This window comes from Salmo salar, chromosome 10, assembly GCF_965601325.2.
Source record: "Salmo salar chromosome 10, fSalSal1, whole genome shotgun sequence".
In the NCBI taxonomy this organism is placed as follows: Eukaryota; Metazoa; Chordata; class Actinopteri; order Salmoniformes; family Salmonidae; genus Salmo; species Salmo salar.
The window spans coordinates 61,664,309-61,684,806 of record NC_138300.1 but is presented as its reverse complement, the minus strand read 5'-3'; the positions used below and the strand labels follow the sequence as shown (position 1 = coordinate 61,684,806).

The 20,498-nt window shown below is 50.9% G+C and overlaps 4 non-coding genes and 2 pseudogenes across 4 annotated transcripts; all 6 read left to right on the top strand.

Annotated features, from left to right (window-relative positions):
- Positions 1–2,636: 2,636 nt before the first annotated feature.
- On the top strand, positions 2,637–2,815 carry LOC123724706 (uncharacterized; annotated as a pseudogene).
- Positions 2,816–3,233: 418 nt separating this feature from the next.
- LOC123724934 (U5 spliceosomal RNA) lies at positions 3,234–3,348 on the top strand. Its single transcript, XR_006757411.1, has one exon. It is a non-coding gene; the product is annotated as a U5 spliceosomal RNA (small nuclear RNA).
- A 5,690-nt stretch (positions 3,349–9,038) lies between these two features.
- Positions 9,039–9,217, top strand: LOC123724699 (uncharacterized; annotated as a pseudogene).
- A 445-nt stretch (positions 9,218–9,662) lies between these two features.
- On the top strand, positions 9,663–9,779 carry LOC123724782 (U5 spliceosomal RNA). Its single transcript, XR_006757259.1, has one exon. It is a non-coding gene; the product is annotated as a U5 spliceosomal RNA (small nuclear RNA).
- Positions 9,780–15,753: 5,974 nt separating this feature from the next.
- Positions 15,754–15,952, top strand: LOC123724766 (U2 spliceosomal RNA). The gene has a single exon (XR_006757248.1). It is a non-coding gene; the product is annotated as a U2 spliceosomal RNA (small nuclear RNA).
- An 11-nt stretch (positions 15,953–15,963) lies between these two features.
- Positions 15,964–16,080, top strand: LOC123724784 (U5 spliceosomal RNA). Its single transcript, XR_006757261.1, has one exon. It is a non-coding gene; the product is annotated as a U5 spliceosomal RNA (small nuclear RNA).
- The last annotated feature ends 4,418 nt before the right edge of the window (positions 16,081–20,498 follow it).

Below are 20,498 nucleotides of genomic sequence, written 5' to 3'. Positions count from 1 at the left end.
TAAAGTCAATACAACACATCAGGTATCCACTTCCTGTCAGAAAATGTCTCAGGGTTTTGCCTGCCAAATGAGTTCTGTTATACTCACAGACACCATTCAAACAGTTTTGGAAACTTTAGAGTGTTTTCTATCCATATATAATAAGTATATGCATATTCTAGTTACTGGGTAGGATTAGTAACCAGATTAAATCGGGTACATTTTTTTTATCCAGACGTGCAAATGCTGCCCCCTAGACCCAACAGGTTAAAGAGCTAGTGACTTAAAGACGCATTAGCGACTTGAAAAAAAAAAACACCTGCCTGTCACCAGGGAAGCGTTGGGTGGGGAGGAGCCAACTTTTTCCAAACCGATGAGGTCTGCCGAGACCCCCGGGGGCCCGGCGGGTGCAGGGGTCAATTTGTGGGTTATCGCTTCTCGGCCTTTTGGCTCAGATCAAGCTTGGTACCGAGGTGCCCCAGAGCCCGCTGAGCCAAAAGGTCGAAGGAAGGCAGGAGGGAGGAAAGTTTGTTGTTTTTGGTTTTTTGAGACACGGTTGGTGTATTTTGCCGCTCTTTTCAGTTTTTACTTTTTTGGAGGAAAAGCAGGAGCGGAGGAGAGTGCGCCAAGCTCCTTGCGGAGATGGCGCAAAATACTACAGGGAGGCCAGTCCCTAGGATGGGGCTGGCGAATACGGTGCGCTTTTCCTGGAGGGATAAGGCGATGGATCCACTGGACAGAGACGCTTTTGGGAGGACTATCCTGATCGGTATCCTTGGGCTGAAGGTGGAGGAAGTGTTCTGCCTACAAGAAAACCCATTGGAGGGTGCATATGATGTGGCATTGCATACGGAGAAAAAGCACGACGAGATTCTCAGAAAGGTGAGAGAAGTGGAAAAGGAGAAGCCGATGTCCCATTACGTGGTGACTAGCTTGGCGAGGAGCAATTTCCGAGTGGTTAACGTGAACATTTACAACCCTTACGTTAAGGACGAGGAGGTGAGGGCCTTTCTGGGGAGATACATGGATGGTGTCTCCTCAGGAAGGCACCTCAAAGATTCCCTGGGCTTTTGGACCGGGAGGAGGGGTTTCCAGGCCCTCCTAAGAGAGGACCCAAATGGATTGGGTGGATACCTCCAACCTCCGGCGATGTTCTCCTTGGGGGCTGACCGGGGGACGTTGCATTATGCCCGTCAGCCTCCGTTCTGCAGGCGTTGTATGGCCTATGGTCATATCCTCGCCTCGTGCAGCACAAAAAAGTGTAGGTATTGTGGATCTACGGAGCACGAGGCGAGGGACTGTGACGCGCCGAAGGCATGTCACGGGTGTGGCATGCTGACGCACCTGTGGCGTGAATGCCCGGCGCGTCAGAGGTCATACGCGTCTGCAGCAGGGGGGGGGAGCAAGAGCCGGGGATGGGGGAAGAAGAGGAGGGGACAAAGAGCCAGGAACAGGAACGGAGGAAAGGGACGCACGGCGGGAGAAGGAAAGAACGACAGCAGGAGCAGAAGAAGAAAAGGAAGAAGTGGACACGGTGGAATCGGAGGGGCGGGAGGCTGAAGGAGAGGAGGAGCAGGAGGCTGAAGGAGAGAAGGAGCAGGAGGAGGAAGGAGATAAGAGAGTGGAGGGGTCGGAGAAGACAGCGGTGGAGAAGGAGACGGAGAAGGAAACAGAGAGGGAGGAGATAGAGAAGACGGCGGTGGAGAAGAAAGAGACAGAAAGGAAGGAGACAGGGAAGAAGGTGGTGGAGAAGAAAGAGACAGAAAGGAAGGAGACAGGGAAGAAGGTGGTGGAGAAGAAAGAGACAAAGGAAGGAGACAGGGAAGAAGGTGGTGGAGAAGAAAGAGACAGAAAGGAAGGAGACAGGGAAGAAGGTGGTGGAGAAGAAAGAAACAGAAAGGGAGGAGAAAGAGAAGGCAGTGGTGGCGGGACCAGTAGGAGAAGGAGTGAAGGAGTGGGGGGACAGTAAAGAGGTGAGATCACGGGTGGAGGAGCTGAGGGAGATGGTGGGGGGGCTGCCGGACAATATGAACAAAGCGAGGGGGGGGCTGACGGACGCAGAAAGGGATGTTCCCTGGCTGCGTCCTCCACCTATAAAGAGGCCAAAGAAGGGGGAGCGACCGGACAGCAGGAGGAAGAAGGGTGGTAAAAGGGGGGTGGGGGAAGGGCAGGAAGGAGAGGTTGCAGGGCCCTCGTGGGCTCCCTCTTCTTCATGTTCTTTTACACCCCTGGCAGAGCTGGACCTACCAGGCATGGCCAAGGAATGGGGAATGGAGGAAGGAGAAAGTTTCCTGTTTGGGGACATGGGGTGCTCGAGCCGGAGCCCGGAGGAGGGGGTGGTGGATTTGAGTGGGGGGCACAAGACACAGAGTGTGGGTGTGCCGGGTATTGGTGGTGTTTCCAGGGGAGAGGGGATGGCGGCCGACGGGGGAGCGTCAGGAGTGGAGAGGGCGTCCCCGTCGGTCGGGATGGGGTGAGTTTTTCTTTGATTTTTTGGTGTGGGTTTTGGTTTGTAGATGGGAAGGGGAGGGAAAATGCTCCCATGACTTTTGGTTTTTGGGTTTGGTTATTATTGAATAGTTTTGAAATGTTTAATGGAATTTGTGTTTGAATTGATTGATTTGTATAAGATTTTTGTTGGGTTTTGAACGTAATAAATATATTTTATAAAAAATAAAAAAAATCTGTTCTTATCAGTTTAATATCTGATACGTCCCCCATCGGGGGACTACATATTAAATGGATTTTTCGAACAGGGAGTCGGAAATGGGGCTTGCTCCGTCCGCTCCACGCATCGACCCGGTATTGCAGTACCTCCGGGAACGGTGCAACACTTTTCTCCCATTGTCAAGGAAAAAGAAATACACAAAGCTATGTAAAACAGCTAGCAGAAGAAGAGAAGGAATGAAAAAAGAAGAATCATCCAAACTGAAACAAGGGCGAAGCCCCCTTCATGGGGGTCCCCCGTTTTCCCGCCATTTTACTTTAAAAATTTTTTTAAAAAAAACAAAAAAAAAAATTGGCCAGGATTGTGTGTGTGTGTGTGTGTGTGTGTGTCTCTGTCTGTTTTTGACCCCCCCCAAAAAATACAATCACTTCACCAGGATTGTCTGTCTGTCTGTCTGTCTGTCTGTGACTTTTTACCCACAGCCCTCGAAAACTTGGAAGAGTGGGTTCGGGGACCACCCGCGGGGACCCGGCCTAGAGTGCACAGTGTGTGTCTCGGGCCCCGACCTCTGACTTCCATACGACTCTGGTTTGTTTCTCTTCATTACGCACAAGCCTTTCGCCTTTTACTAAAGACTTCCGTGGAGAGGAACACTTACGAGTTCAACGTATTTTTGGAAGGGCTTTGCTTCTGGCAGAGCCCGGTATCTTGTTTCAAGAGAAATTGACAGAGATGACGCCGAGGCTTTTTGCTCAGGCGTTTGACTTGAAGCCGGCTGACCGACCGACCGACCGGCGTATTTTTCCACTCAAAGTAGTCGCTCGGGCAATTGAGTTCAAGCCCGACGATGACTGGCTTATTTGCCGGGCATTGAACAAATAGTCGCACTAGGCTTAAAGAGCTAGTGACTTAAAGACGCATTAGCGACTTGAAAAAAAAAAACACCTGCCTGTCACCAGGGAAGCATTGGGTGGGGAGGAGCCAACTTTTTCCAAACCGATGAGGTCTGCCGAGACCCCCGGGGGCCCGGCGGGTGCAGGGGTCAATTTGTGGGTTATCGCTTCTCGGCCTTTTGGCTCAGATCAAGCTTGGTACCGAGGTGCCCCAGAGCTCGCTGAGTCAGAAGGTCGAAGACGGAGAGCGGTAACATTTTTGAGTGGGAAAATCCTTTTCCATCTCAGTCCCGGAATTTTTTTGGCTTCTTTAAAAAAGAGAGTTATTTTGTTTTTGATTGAGAAGAGTGTCATTGTCCAGGGCGGAAATGGCACGCAACTCTCCCAGCAAGGGGATGCCAGGAACCGGTTTGGCGAACACAGTGCGATTCGCTTGGAGGAACAAAGAGATGGAGCAGTTTGAAAGAGAGACTTTTGGGAGAACCATTCTTATGGGGATCCTGAAGTTGGAGGTGAAGGACGTGCTATGCCTCCAAGCGAATCCAATGGAGGGAGCGTACGATGTGACGCTGCACAAGGAGGAGAAGCACGAAGAAGTGTTGAAGAAGGCGAGAGAGCTTGGGAAAGAGAAACCCCTGTGCCATTACGAGGTGACCAGCCTGGCTAAGAACAATTTCAGGGTGGTCACCATAAATATGTACAATCCGCATGTGAAGGATGAGGAGGTGAGGGCCTTTCTGGGGAGGTACGCTGACAACGTCTCCTCAGCGAGGCACCTCAGGGACTCCCTGGGATTCTGGAACGGAAGGAGAGGGTTCCAGGTCCTTCTCAGGGAGGACCCGAAGGGATTGGGTGGCTACCTCCATCCCCCGGCAATGTTCTCCCTGGGGGCTGACAGGGGGACATTGTTTTATGCCCGTCAGCCTCCGTTCTGCAGGCGTTGTTTGGCCTACGGTCATGTCCTGGCCTCGTGCAACACCAGAAAGTGCAGGTTCTGTGGGTCGGGAGAGCACGAGGCCAAGGACTGTGACGAGCCCAAGGCTTGCCACGGGTGTGGCGCGTCAACACACCTGTGGCGTGATTGCCCGGCTCGTCAAAGGTCATACGCGTCTGCAGCTGGAGGGGGAGCGGGGGATGGGGGAAGAAGAGAAAGGAAGGATGCGGAAGACAGTAATGGCACAGGGGAGAAGACTGGACGGGAAGAGGGCGAGAGGAAGGAGGCGGAAGGAGGTGAAGGAGCAGAGAAGAAGCCTGGAACAGTGGAGAGAGCGGAGGCGGAGGTGGAGGAGGGAACAGTGACGGAAATGGAGGGAGAAGCGAGGACAGGACCAGAAGAAGGAGCGGGGAAGAGAGGAGGGAAGGAGTGGGGGGACAGCATGTCGAGCGCCCTCGTTGAAGAGTTAAGGGGAATGGTGGAGGAGCTGGCGGAGAGGGGGAGTGGTGATTCTCCGCTGCCTCCAACGCCTAAGAAGAAAGGGAAAAGGAGGGGGGGCTCGGCATGCTGTGAGAGGGAGGGGGGTGTGGAGGGGGAGGCCAAGCGTGGGATGGGGGAGGGAAGAACGGCCCTGTCCTCGCTGTTTTCCTCAGCCCCTCAACAGCTGGTGGAGGGTGACTCCCAGGGCGTGGCGCTGGGCTGGGTGTCTGAGGGGGGATCTCAACTCCTGCTTGGGGAGATGGGGTCCCCTGCTCTCGACCTCAGTCCAGCAGCCTACAGGGAGAGAGGAACGAAGGGTGTTGGTGGGGAACCCAGGATGCAGGACACTCCAAGGCCTAACACCATACCTGCATCCTGGGTTGGAGAGATGGAGGAGGACGGGGGGACGTCAGGAGAGGAGAAGACGTCCCCGCCGGATGAGTCGAAGCAGGGGAGCATCGGGTGAGTCTCCTGTTTTTTTGTTATTTTGGGGTTTCATTTCATTGATGTAAGGTTTTTATTTTAATTTTAAATGACATTTTCTGTTAATATTTTTAGTTTAAATGTAAGGGGTTTAAGGGATTTTGTTAAGAGGAGGGCGGTTTTCAGTTTTTTGGAAGGGGTGGGTTTTGATGTTTGTTTTTTACAGGAGGTTCACCTGAGGGATGGAGGGGATGTCATCAGGTTTAGTAGGGAGTGGGATAAGGGGGAGTCAGTTTGGGGTATAGGTGCATTCTACAGGGGTGGGGATTTTGTTTGGGAATAGGGAGGTGAAGGTGGAGGGATCTTTTGGTGTAATGCAGGGGAGGGTGTTGGGGGTGGATGTCACTTTTAGGGATAGTAGGTATAGGTTAGTGGTGGTGTATGGGCCACAGGTGGCGGCAGACAGGAGGGAGATGGTGGACTGTCTGACGCCCCTGTGTGTTACAAATAGGCACTTAGTGATAGGGGGGGATTTTAATATAGATTTAGGGGTAGGGGGAGATAGTAGTGCAGGCGCCATCACCGGGCTAATGGCTTGCCATGGTCTGGTTGATGGAGGCCTGCACTCTACTCCGACAATGGCTGGTCCCACATGGCGCAACTCCCGGGGGGTTGCGCGGAGGCTCGACTACATTTTCCTATCTAGGTCTTTGGGTCAGTTGTCTGGGCGGCTGTTGCCTGTGTCCTTCTCAGATCACGACGGGGTGCTCCTGCAGGTGGGGTCGCCAGTCTGCCTCTTCGGTAGGGGGTACTGGAAATTAGATCGGGATGTGCTGGAGGAGCAAGCTTTCGTTGACACCTTTTTTGGTTTCTTTCGGGGGCTTGAAGGCCTCCGGTCCATGTGCGAGGGGGTGTTAGAGTGGTGGGATTTAGTTAAGGTAAGGATTAGGGCTTTTATAATAGGATATTGTAAGAGGAAAAAAAGGGAGGAAAGGAGGGAGGTGGATCGTATCCAAAGGTTGCTCGAACTCGAGTACGAGGCAGGCAACCTCGGCGGGTCGATTGACTGGGAGAGATCCACTGACCTGAAGGCGCAGCTCAGGGAGCTGCAGGAGCGGAAGGCTCGAGCTTTCCTGGAGCGTGCGCATAATGGCTTTCTAGAACATAATGAGACTTGTTCCGCTATGTTCTTTAAGTCGGTTAGGGGCAGACAGAGTAGGAAGATAATGCATGGGGTGAGGAAAGAAGATGGTAGCATAGTTAGAAAACCGGAGGAAATGGTCAGGGTAACAACTGATCATTTCCGAGGTTTATTTAAAGAGAGGGTAATAGATGTAGAGCAGGGAAATGTGTTTTTAGAACACTTGTCCCGGCGATTGCCGGAGGACATTAGAAATGTGATGGAGGCTCAGATCTCCCTCGAGGAGGTTGAGAGTGCTCTCAGGAGGATGGGAAAAGGGAAGGTGCCTGGGATGGATGGGCTGCCGGCCGAGTTTTACCTCAAGTTTTGGGGTATACTTGGACCAGTGGTCCTCGAAGTCTTGAAGGCCATCCTTGAGACGGGGGTCCCGGGGGGATCAATGGCGGTCGGTGTGCTGTCACTTCTTTATAAGAAGGGGGAAGCAACTGACCTTGGCAACTGGCGGCCGTTGACCATGCTGTGCGTAGATTACAAGCTACTTGCAAAGGTTTTAGCAGACCGGTTACGCACAGCCCTTCCCTACGTCGTCCATGAGGATCAGACGTGCGGGGTAGAGGGTCGCTCGATCAGATGGAACCTACAGTTGATCAGGGACTCCATCGCTTGGGTAGAAGATAGGGGGCTGCCTTTAATGGTAGCAGCGCTAGATCAGGCGAAAGCCTTTGATCGCGTGAATAGATCCTTTCTATTCAGGGTGTTAGGTAGATTAGGATTTGGGGAGAAGTTTATAGGATGGATCCGTACATTATATGTCGGGGCAGGGTGCCGAGTTAGCGTAAACAGTCACTTAGGTGACTTTTTGACCTCTCGTCTGGGGTCAGGCAAGGATGCCCGCTCTCGGCTCTCCTCTTCGTTCTGTACATGGAGCCTCTGGGGGCTGCCATTAGGGCAGACACAGGGGTGGAGGGCTTGCTGATCCCTGGAAGTGGCGGTCTCCGTGTCAAGTTGACACAGTATGCCGACGACACATCCTTGCTGCTTTGCAAGGACTCGTGCCTGACAAGGTCCCTTGCCATTATTGGGGATTTCACCCGAGCGTCGGGGGCGGTTCTTAACCACGCGAAGTCTTCCGTTAAGTTTTTCGGAAGATGGAGTGGTAGGACGGATGTGCCCGGAGTGTTATCTCTCTGTAATGGGGCCCTGAGGATACTCGGGGTCCATTTTGAGACCTCCGGCTCAGCGACGCTGAACTGGAACATGGGCATCGCAGTGGTACAGAGGAAGCTAGCGATGTGGAGGGCTAGGTCGTTGTCCTTTTTAGGCAAGGTCCTGGTTCTCAAGGTGGATGTATTGCCATCTCTATTGTACTTGGCGTACATCTACCCATTGCCGGCTTGCCTGAGGAGGCATCTAGTGAGGCTGGTGTTTCAGTTCATGTGGGGTGGCAGGTACGAGTGGGTCGCCAGGGCACGCATGATCTGTCCCATCGGGGAGGGAGGTAGGGGGGTACCACATCTCCCCCTCAAGCTGGACGCAATTTTTGTTTCTTTTCTGTTGACGGAGCTTGCTCAGCCAGTACTACACCCGTCCGGTTACCTCCTGCGGGTGTTCTTCTCGTATCAGGCGAGAAGCGTAATGGTGTGGTCTAACACGGGTCCTCGGGCGGAACAGCTGCCGTGGCACTTTGGCCATGCGGCCAAGTGGCTGCGTGCACACCCCGAGGTTGAAGTCGCCCGAGTAGGTTTAGACCACAGGCACCTGTACGAGGAGGTCAGGCGGGCAGTAAGTCCAGCACCTGTGGTGGGCATCCCGGCGGTGGTCTGGGAGGGAGTGCAGGCGCGGGGTCTAGACAACAGGCTCAAGGACCTGAATTGGTTGAGCCTCCACAAGTGTTTGCCGGTACGCTCCACCATGTACCGGCATAGCTTGGCGCGATCCCCCACCTGTCCAAGACTTTCTTGTGGCAGGGAGGAGACTGTGCGCCATGTCTTTTGGGACTGTGCCATTGCCGGAGTAGTATGGGCAAAGGCACGGGTGTTGTTAGGAAGGGTTAGAGGGGATTTTGTTTTGACTTGGGCTAGGTTAGAGAGAGGTGTAGGGAGAGCGAGGGGGACGGATAGGGATAGGTTTCTGCTCTGGCTTCTCATGAGCCTCTTTAAGCGAGGGCTGTGGGAAGCCAGGCAGAACATGGTCAAGACAGGGAGAGATTGGGGGGTGGAAGGAATAGTGAGGAGGGTGGAAGGACATTTGAGGGGGAGGATGAAGAGGGAGGAGACGAAGTGGGGGCAGCATGCTGCCCGGGAGAGATGGAAGGGGGGATTAGGGCTGGGGTTATTTTAGATTAGGGACGGGAAGATAGGGAAAGTTAGTGTTTAGGATGACGGGGAGGGATGATGCTCCCCTGAGTTTTTTGTTTTGGGTTTTCGTTTGGTTTGTGAATTAAAAATGCCATTATTATTTGCGTTTGAATGGAGTGTATGATTTTGTGTTGTATTGTATGAATGGCATTGAATGTAATAAATTATTTTTTCTAAAAAAAAAAAAAATCTGTTCTTATCAGTTTAATATCTGATACGTCCCCCATCGGGGGACTACATATTAAATGGATTTTTCGAACAGGGAGTCGGAAATGGGGCTTGCTCCGTCCGCTCCACGCATCGACCCGGTATTGCAGTACCTCCGGGAACGGTGCAACACTTTTCTCCCATTGTCAAGGAAAAAGAAATACACAAAGCTATGTAAAACAGCTAGCAGAAGAAGAGAAGGAATGAAAAAAGAAGAATCATCCAAACTGAAACAAGGGCGAAGCCCCCTTCATGGGGTCCCCCGTTTTCCCGCCATTTTACTTAAAAAAATTAAAATAAAAAAATTGGCCAGGATTGTGTGTGTGTGTGTGTGTGTGTGTGTGTGTGTGTGTGTGTGTGTGTGTCTCTGTCTGTTTTTGACCCCCCCAAAAAAATACAATCACTTCACCAGGATTGTCTGTCTGTCTGTCTGTCTGTCTGTCTGTCTGTCTGTCTGTCTGTCTGTGACTTTTTACCCACAGCCCTCGAAAACTTGGAAGAGTGGGTTCGGGGACCACCCGCGGGGACCCGGCCTAGAGTGCACAGTGTGTGTCTCGGGCCCCGACCTCTGACTTCCATAGGACTCTGGTTTCTCTTCATTACGCACAAGCCTTTCGCCTTTTACTAAAGACTTCCGTGGAGAGGAACACTTACGAGTTCAACGTATTTTTGGAAGGGCTTTGCTTCTGGCAGAGCCCGGTATCTTGTTTCAAGAGAAATTGACAGAGATGACGCCGAGGCTTTTTGCTCAGGCGTTTGACTTGAAGCCGGCTGACTGACCGGCGTATTTTTCCACTCAAAGTAGTCGCTCGGGCAATTGAGTTCAAACCCGACGATGACTGGCTTATTTGCCGGGCATTGAACAAATAGTCGCACTAGGCTTAAAGAGCTAGTGACTTAAAGACGCATTAGCGACTTGAAAAAAAAACCACCTGCCTGTCACCAGGGAAGCGTTGGGTGGGGAGGAGCCAACTTTTGCCAAACCGATGAGGTCTGCCGAGACCCCCGGGGGCCCGGCGGGTGCAGGGGTCAATTTGTGGGTTATCGCTTCTCGGCCTTTTGGCTCAGATCAAGCTCGGTACTGCGGTGCCTCAAAGCTCGCTGAGTTAAAAGCCGATGGCCGGAGGGCGGTGAGAGAGTTTTAGATTTTTGGCGGGAAAAATCAAAACAAATTTAAAATACAGCCATACCGAAATGGCGGGTAGCGGGAACACAGAGTCGGTTCCGAGGGCCGGACTAAAGAACACAGTAAGATTTGCATGGAAGCAAGAAGGAGAAGTAAGGATGCCGAGGGACACCTTTGCGAGGACCGTGTTGATGGGGGCGCTATCTCTGAAAGTCCCAGATGTGATGTGCCTGCAGTGGAACTCAATGGAGTAGGCATACGATGTAACTTTCTACACGGAAAGTAATAGTGATGAAGTAATGGAGAAGGTGAAGGAGGCAAAGGGGGAGAGACCTCTGTCCTTTTTCAACATCGTGTGCCTGGCAAGAAGGAATTTTAGAACAATAAATATACATATGTATAATCCACACGTGACGGATATGGCAGTGGCAGCCTTTTTGGGTCGCTACTGCGAGGTAACATCGGGAGCCAGATATGTAAAGGACTCGCTGGGCTTCTGGAACGGCCACCGCCAATCCCAGGTGCTCCTAAGGGAAGATCCGGGGGGGTTTGAGGGCTTTTTGCATCCCCCTGCTGTGTTTTCTTTAGGGTCGGACAGAGGCATGCTGTTCTATGCTCGTCAGCCACCTTTCTGCAGGAAATGCAGGGAGTACGGGCATGGAACAGCTTCATGTGGGCCGGTAAAATGCAGGTTTTGCATGTCGGAGGAACATGAGGCCAAAAATTGTACGGCACCAAAAGAATGTCATGGGTGTGGCAGTAAGCAGCACCTGTTTCGAGAGTGCCCGGCAAGGCAACAAACATACGCGGCAGCGGCTGCTGGGGGAAGGATGGCCGGAGGAAAGGGCGTGGAGGAGAAGAGGAGGCTAGGAGAAGGGGACCTAGGTCACAGGCCGGAAGAGGCAGCAAGGAGGATGGTGAGTGGGGAACCGGAGAAGCAAGCCCGGTCCTTGCCAGCTCCAAACGTCGGGGGTAAGGTCATTTTGGAGAGGTCATCGGTGGAGGTGGTCCCGGAGACCCAGATGTCAACGGGTACTCAATCCATCAGTAGGCCGCCGGGAGAGGTTGGTGGAGCAACGGGAGAGTTGGGCTCATCCCTCGACGAAGTCTTCATAGATGAAGAGGCTTTCGGGGCCCTCGTGGGGGAGATGAGGGAGATGGTGGAGGAGCTCCAGGTCTCACAAACGAGGACGGCGGAATGGGGGTCCATCTCGCCATTGCCAGCCACTCCAAGAACGAAGAGGGACGCCTCCACAGCACAGCAGGCCCAGCAGGAGTCAGGGCTGTTATTAGAATCGGGTGAGGCCCGGAGGAAGAAAAAGAAAAAGAGGCTTTCCCTCGAGACGGGAGAGGGCCAGAGTGGGCTGGAAGGGGTGGGGAGGGTATTTGGGGACAGTGCCACAGAGGTGACTCCCCTGTCACCGCGGGTCTCATCTCTCACACCCACCCAGATGGAAATAGATCTGGTGACCCCTGCGCTGTGTATGCCCGATGGTGATGGGGTGTCTCAGGCTTTTTCAGGGACGCCGGGACCCCCCATCCACAACCCCAACCCCTTACCTGCATCTTGGGCTTCTCAGAGGGGGGACGCAGTGGATGGGGAGGCCTCAGAGGTAGCGGGTCAAGGGTTTTTGTCCGTGGATGTACGAGGGGTTGGGGAGATGGTCAGTACTGCCGAGGTGTCTTCCCTGTCCTCGCGGGGTCCATCTCTCCCAATCATCCAGATGTGCGCGGACCTGTCGTCCCCGGGGCTGTTTTTGCCAGATGGGGATGGGGTGTCTCAGGTTAATTCTGGGACGCCGGGACCCCCCATCCCCAACCCCTTCCCTGCGTCATGGGGTTCTCAGGAGGAGGACGGTATGGGGGGTGGGAAGGTTGGGGGGGCCTCGGGGGCTGCTGGTCCAGCGTCCATGATCGATGAGGACCTTTACCCACCAGACAGAGTGAGTACTTGAACCCTGCACCTGGTTGATTTTTCTTTTTAAATGTGCAACCATGGCAAACATTCAAATAATGACTATGAATGTTCGGGGTCTAAGGGACACTGTAAAGAGAACTGCTGTTTTTAGTTGTTTATCAAACATATGTTTTACCTTTTGTTTCTTGCAGGAGGTACATTTAAGGGATGGGGGGGGATGTAGAGCAGTTTAAAAAAGAGTGGGTAAAAGGGAAGTCGGTGTGGAGTGTGGGGGGTGTCCACTCATCAGGGGTTGGGATTTTGTTTGGGACTAGGGAGGTGAAGGTGGAAGGCACGTACGTTGCAATGCAGGGGAGGGTTTTGGGGGTGGACATAACGTTAGGGGATTTTAGACTTAGGATTATAGGGGTATACGGGCCACAGACGGTGCCAGAGAGAAGGGAGATGGTGGAGAGTCTGGCACCTCTGTGTGCCACAAACAGAGTTTTGATAGTGGGAGGGGATTTTAATGTAGAATTAGGAGGGGTAGGGGATAGTAGCGTGGGGGCCATCACCGGACTTATGGCAAGCCATGGTCTGGTGGATGGAGGCCTTAACACTACTCCGGCGCTAGCAGGTCCCACGTGGCGTAACTCCCGGGCGATCGAGCGGAGGCTGGACTATGTATTTCTACCCAAATCCTTGGGGCTTTTGTCTGGGCGTCTGCTGCCTGTGTTTTTCTCGGATCACGACGGGGTACTCCTTCGGGTCAAGGCGCCTGTCTGCCTTTTCGGTAGGGGGTACTGGAAGCTAGACCGGGATATCCTGGAGGAGCGGGCTTTTGTAAATGTTTTTTCTGTTTTTTTTCGGGGGCTTGAGGGTCTCCGGCCAATGTGCGGAGGGGTTTTGGAATGGTGGGAGGTAGTTAAGGAAAGAATTAGGGTATTTATTATTGGTTTTTGTAAGAGGAAGGGGAGAGAGGAGAGAAGGGAGGTGGAGCAGCTCCAACGTTTACTCGATCTTGAGTACGAGTTTCCTGCAGCGCGCACACTCTGAGTTTATAGAGCAGAATGAGACCTGCTCTGCAGTGTTTTTCAAATCAGTTAGGGAAAAGCAGATAAGACAGGTTTTTTATGGGGTGAGGGATGGACAGGGTAGGGTGGTTAGGGAGCCGGAGCAGATGGTCAGGGTGGCAACTGACCATTTCCGGGGTTTTTTCCAGGAGAGGGTAGTAGAAAAAGAGCAGGGTACCGTGTTCTTAGAACACTTGTCCCGGCGTGTGCCGGAGGACATTAGAAAGGCGATGGAAGCCCCGATAACACTAGAGGAGGTGGAGAGCGCCCTCAAGAGGATGGGGAAAGGGAAGGTGCCTGGGATGGATGGGCTGCCGGCTGAGTTTTACCTCAAGTTTTGGGGTATGCTTGGACCGGTGGTCCTCGAAGTCCTGACGGCCGTTCTCGAGACTGGAGTCCCGGGCAGGTCGATGGCTGTAGGTGTGCTGTCCCTCCTCTACAAGAGGGGGGACGCCGCCGACCTTAGCAACTGGCGGCCGTTGACCATGCTGTGCGTAGATTACAAGATACTAGCTAAGGTCATGGCAGACCGTTTGCGCACAGCCCTTCCCTACGTTGTCCATGAGGATCAAACGTGTGGGGTGGAAGGCCGTTCCATTAGGTGGAACCTCCAACTGATCAGGGACTCCATCGCCTGGGTTGAGGATAGAAGTCTACCTCTGATGGTAGCGCCGCTTGATCAGGCCAAGGCTTTTGATCGCGTCAGTAGGGCTTTTCTTTTCAGAGTATTAGGTAGGTTAGGGTTTAGTGATCGCTTTATAAAGTGGATCAAGATTTTGTATGTGGGAGCGGGGTGCCGGGTGAGCATAAACAGCCATCTGGGTGACGTGTTTGGCCTCTCATCAGGGGTCAGGCAGGGATGCCCGCTCTCGGCACTCCTTTTCGTGCTCTATATGGAGCCCCTGGCGGCTGCCATTAGGGCTGACGCAGGGGTGGAGGGCTTGCTGGTCCCTGGGAGCGGCGGTTTGCATGTTAAGGTGACACAGTACGCAGATGACACCACCTTGCTTTTGTGCAAGGACTCATGCCTGCTAAGGTCTCTGGCCATAATTGGAGACTTTACCCGCGCGTCGGGAGCGGTCCTTAACCTCGCCAAGTCGTCTGTTAAGTATTTCGGCAGATGGCGGGGCAAGACGGACATGCCCGGGGGACTATCTCTCTGTAATGGGGCCCTGAGGATTCTTGGGGTCCTTTTTGAGACCTCCGGCTCCGCGACACTGAACTGGAACATGAGAGTTGCTGTGGTACAGAGGAAGATGGCAATGTGGAAGGCCAGATCCTTGTCTTTCTTGGGCAAGGTCCTGGTCCTGAAAGTGGATGTACTGCCTTCCCTTCTGTACTTGGCATACATCTATCCTTTGCCAGCGAGCATGAGGAGGGGGCTAGTAAGGCTCGTGTTTCAGTTCATGTGGGGGGGCAGGTATGAGTATGTCGCCAGGGCTCGCATGCTCTCAACCATCGGGGAGGGAGGGAGAGGAGTTCCACACTTCCCACTCAAGCTGGACTCGATTTTTGTTACGTTTTTATTGAATGAGCTCGCTAATCCAGTGATTCATCCCTCCGGTTATTTCCTGCGGGTGTTTTTCTCGTACCAGGTGAGAAGCATAATGGTGTGGTCCAACACGGGTCCTCGGGCTGAACAGCTGCCGTGGCACTTCAGCCATGCGGCGAAGTGGCTACGTGCGCATCCCGAGGTTGAAGTCGCCCGAGTAGGTTTGGACCACAGACGCCTGTACGAAGAGGTCAGACGGACCGTTTGTGCGCCCCCTGTGGTGGGTACCCCTGCTGTGGTCAGGCGCGGGGCCTAGACAATCGTCTTGTCTTAAGGATCTAAATTGGTTAAGCCTCCACAAGTGCTTGCCGGTAAGATCCATCATGTACCGGCATAGCTTGGCACGGTCCCCCCAGTGCCCGAGACCAACTTGTGGTGGGGAGGAGACAATACGCCACATGTACTGGGACTGTGCTTTCGCAGGAGTAGTGTGGGCCAGGGCTCAGGGGTTGCTAGGGAGAGTGAAGGGGGTTTTTGTTTTAACATGGGCGAGGGTGGAGAGAGGGGTGGGGAGAGCAGGGGGGTAGGTAGGGATCATTTTCTGTTGTGGCTGCTTATCAGTCTTTTTAAGAAAGGGCTGTGGGATGCCAGGCAGGGCCTGGTTAAGTCAGGAGCAGACTGGGGGGTGGAGGGAATAGTGAGGAGAGTGGAGGGAGATTTGAGAGGGAGAATAAGAAGGGAGGAGAGGAAGTGGGGTCACCATGCTGCCTTAGAGCGGTGGAAAGGGGGGTTGGGGCTGGTCAGGTAGTTAAGGTTTAGAAGGCAGGTTGGTAGGTTTTTGGGGTTTTGGATTACTTATGTTTATTGATGGCTTGTGTTTGTATTTTATTTTTTTGCTGCAGCCCCCTAGAAAAGTTGTGGGAGGGTGTTGGTTGCCCATCTCTTCCAAGAGAGAGAGGGTTTCAGAGTTTTTGAAAAACTGATGGGTTGTTTTTTGTTACTAGTTTTGTTTGGATATGGGCAACTAAAAGGTTAAAAGACATGTGAATTGTTCACTGTGTAAATGCTTGAAAAGTTAGAACAAAAGCTTTGAATCATCATCTGTTCTTATCAGTTTAATATCTGATACGTCCCCCAACGGGGGACTACATATTAAATGGATTTTTCGAACAGGGAGTCGGAAATGTCGAACAGGGAGTCGAAAACTTGGAAGAGTGGGTTCGGGGACCACCCGCGGGGACCCGGCCTAGAGTGCACAGTGTGTGTCTCGGGCCCCGACCTCTGACTTCCATACGACTCTGGTTTCTCTTCATTACGCACAAGCCTTTCGCCTTTTACTAAAGACTTCCGTGGAGAGGAACACTTACGAGTTCAACGTATTTTTGGAAGGGCTTTGCTTCTGGCAGAGCCCGGTATCTTGTTTCAAGAGAAATTGACAGAGATGACGCCGAGGCTTTTTGCTCAGGCGTTTGACTTGAAGCCGGCTGACCGACCGGCGTATTTTTCCACTCAAAGTAGTCGCTCGGGCAATTGAGTTCAAGCCCGACGATGACTGGCTTATTTGCCGGGCATTGAACAAATAGTCGCACTAGGCTTAAAGAGCTAGTGACTTAAAGACGCATTAGCGACTTGAAAAAAAAAACACCTGCCTGTCACCAGGGAAGCGTTGGGTGGGGAGGAGCCAACTTTTGCCAAACCGATGAGGTCTGCCGAGACCCCCGGGGGCCTGGCGGGTGCAGGGGTCAATTTGTGGGTTATCGCTTCTCGGCCTTTTGGATCAAACCAAGCGTGTGGCACGCCCGCAGTTTGATCAACGAAAGAAAAGAGAAGGTGATGGCGACGGGAGACTTTACGTCGGCCCCTTCGGCGCGACTTTTGAATACAATCCGGTTTGTCGGGAAGGAAATGGACGGAATGCAGTTCGCTATGGGAAGAAGGAGCTTCACAAAAGATGTCATCTTTGGATTTCTTGGAGTGACGACAGAACGAATCTACTGCTACAGAGATTTTCCTCTACGGAATGCTTTCGAGGTCACCTTCACGGGGGATTACCTGTGTCAGGAAGCTTGGAACAAGTGCTTGGAACACAAGGACGAAACACCGATCTCCAACTTCAATGTGGAGCCTCTGTTCGCAAGTCGGGTAAGGACCATAACTGTCTGCATGCAAAATCCGTATGTGAAAGAGCAGGATATACGATCCTTCCTGGGTAAATACTGTGATGTACTGGGGGTTGGAACAAAAGAAATGGATTATGATGGTCTGTGGAATGGGAATAGAAAGTACGCTGTCCGATTCAGAACACGGACGGGAGGAATTGAGTATCCCCCAGCGTCCTTCTACATTGGCGGTGTAAAGGGGTACCTCTACTTCTATGGGCAGCCTAAAACGTGTAGGAGATGTGGAGAAGAGGGCCACATCGCAGCACTGTGCCCGAACACATTCTGTAGAAACTGTTTGGAGGCGGGTCATTTGGCAAGAGATTGTAAAAAACCCAAATCGTGTAATCTGTGTGATTCAATTGAGCACATGTTCAAAGACTGCCCAGACAGACACAAAACCTATGCAGAATCACTGCGGAACATTGAGGTGGTATTGGACGAGATCTCGAGAGACCATGCACCCGCACAGGAGAATCTCCCAAGGCCTCTTCCGGAGGCTTCTCTGAGAAAGACTCCGGGTGATGTGTCGGATCCCTACGCTTTCGGGAATCCGGTGGCAGGAACCTCTGCTCAACCAGGACAGGTGGCAATAGAGGAATCTTCACTGGGGATAATAATATCAGATACCCCAGAGGAAAGTAGAGTACAGTGGGGTGAAACAGAAGAGGATAAAGAGATGGATTGGAAAACAGTAGAGGGGAAGAGAACAGCAAAGCGGAAAGGAACAGAGGAGAGGTTGGACACCGAAAAAAAAAGAAAAAGTAATAGAGACTTTCAGCAGGTTCGACGCTCTGGAGAATGAGGAGACGAGAGAGCAAGGAGATCCGGGTCCCGAGCTGTCCTCAGCAGGAGAGTCTCCACCAGTGCCGTTGGTCGCACCATCAGAGGAGGACAGTGAGGGCAGCGTGGATTCCCAGCCGGAGTTTGCGAGTGGCTCTATGGTGGATAGCCTGAAGTCAACAACAATGTTTCTGACCAAGGGGAAAAGAGATGGAACATAAAAGAAAATTATGTTTAATGTCCTGTCAGTTAACGCCAGGGGATTGAGAGACACTGTCAAGAGGACATCTCTGTTTTTTTCCTTAAAGGCATTGGACTTCCAGGTGTGCTTCCTTCAGGAGTGTCACCTAAAGAACACAGAGGACATCAAAAGGTTCAGCAAGGACTGGAAGGCAGGTGCTTCAGTATGGAGCATAGGCAACGTGCACTCGGACGGGGTGGGGATAATATTTAAGGATACTGGGTTTGTAATTGAGGAGGAAAGAATTATTATACCAGGGAGGCTTGTATATGTAGATGGCAGGCTGAACAACAACAAGCTTCGCCTAGTAAACATGTACGCTCCTGCTTTAAAAGGAGAAAGGTTAGATTTCTTTAAGCATTTACCTAATGTTCTGTGCACAAATCGCATAGTGATAATGGGTGGAGATTTCAACACCTACTTAGAGGGGGAATATGATTTTACTGCACAATACTTAAAAAACGTTTTGGGTGACTACAATTTGGCAGACATATATAGGAGACATAATAAAAAAGGTATAGGGCATACATGGAGAAACTCAAGAGGAGCAAGCAAAAGACTAGATTATCTGTTTATATCCAAGACCATCCAAAGTTCGAGCTTCTTCATATATCCAAACTGGTTTTCAGATCATGACACAATTGGGGCTTCTTGTCAAGTTCAAGGGGTGGAGATAGGAAGAGGATTTTGGAAGTTAAACATGAAGGAGTTGGAGTGTGCAGAATTTAGAGCTGAGTTTACGACCTTTTATAATTCATGGAGGGATATGAAATGGGCATTTAAAAATACAGCTGAATGGTGGGAGGCGGTAAAAATCAAAATAAGGTATTTTTGTCAAATTTATAGCAAAAGGAAAAAAAAGGAAGAGCGGCATCTTGAGAAAGAATTGCAAGATGAATTACAGGCTATACATTCTGAAATAAACGAGGGTAAGCAGGTGTGTGGGGAGGAATACAGAAACATCCAAAAGAAAATAGAGCATAACATTGAAACAAAGATCAAGAACTTTGCATTTTTGGCCAAAATAACAGAAAAAGAACAAGATGAAAAATGTTCCAAGTTTTTTTTTCAAAGTATTAAAGAAAAACAGAGAAGGTGTGCAATCTCCGAATTAGAAACAGGTAGGGGGAAAGTCACCAAAAAAGAAGATATAATGACGCATGCTCAGGAGTTCTATCAAGCTTTGTTTAAGAAAAGAGAAGTGGATAATGCAAGAGCGGAGGAATTATTAAATAATATAAGCAAAAAGCTAAATAATGAAGAAAGAACAAATTTAGAAAGAGAAGTATCCAAAAAGGAAATAGAGGAGGCATTGAAATCTCTGAAAGCTGATAAAACTCCCGGGTGTGATGGATTACCAAAATAATTTTACTGTTGTTTTTGGGGAATCCTAGGTGAGGACTTACTGGAGGTGTATAGAGAGATCTTGGTCGATGGGATGATGCCGGAATCTATGAGGTCTGGTGTAGTAAGCTTAATATACAAGAAGGGAGGAAAAGAGCTCTTAAAAAATTGGAGGCCCATTACTTTGCTAAATGTGGACAACAAAATCTTGGGGAAAGTAATAACAAATAGACTGAAAGAGGTGATGCCTAGCCTGGTTAATGAAGACCAGACATGCGGGGTTATGAATAGGTCCGCAACATACAACCTACAGTTAACCAGGGATGTGATCGTTTGGGCCAAAGACAGAAACCTACCTTTGTGTGTGTTGAACGTTGATCAGGAGAAGGCTTTTGACAGGGTCAGTCATGACTTCCTGTTCTCAATTCTAGAAAGAATGAATTGTGGCACGATTTTTGTTCATTGGATTAAGACAATGTATAATAAAGCATACAGTAGAGTGCAAATCAACGGGTTTTTCAGCAAACCGGTACTTCAAGAAGGTGGGGTGAGACAGGGGTGCCCAATGTCACCACTACTGTACGTGCTATTTGCTGAACCACTAGCTAATGTGATAAGGAACGATAAAGGTATAGACGGGGTGCATATCCCAGGGAGTAACGGAGAAAGGGTTAGAATCGCCCAGTATGCAGACGACACCACTTTGTTCCTATGCTCCGACCGGGCGATAGACAGGGCGATCGTACTGTTGAAAACTTATGGAGAAGCAGTGGGGTCAAAAATAAATTTGGGGAAGTCTTCTATGATGTACTGTGGAGCCTGGGAAGGGAGAACAGAGGGCAAGGGAGGCATAACTGTCTGTAAAGATGGGTTAAAAATATTAGGGGTGTATTTCTTTCAAAAGGACGGAATAAAAGAAAATTGGGAAGGAAAGATTGAAAAAGTAAAGGTAAAACTCAACATGTGGAAAAGCAGAAGGTTAACGATCAGCGGAAAGATTATGGCAATAAAAACAGATATATTACCAACTTTAATTTACCTGGCACTGGTGTTCCCAATCAATGCCAAGAGTAAAATCGTTGTGACAAGGTTGATATTTTCATTTATATGGGGTGGCTCATATGAAAGCGTAAAGAGAGAGATGATGTATGGGAAAGTATCAAAGGGAGGGAGAGACATCCCATGTTTGTCGGTGAAACTGGATTGTCTTTTCCTCAATCAGATGTGTAAAACTTTGTTGAAAGGAATACAGCATAAATCATTTTTCTTTGTTAGGATGTGGTTCGGGTCTACTTTAAGAG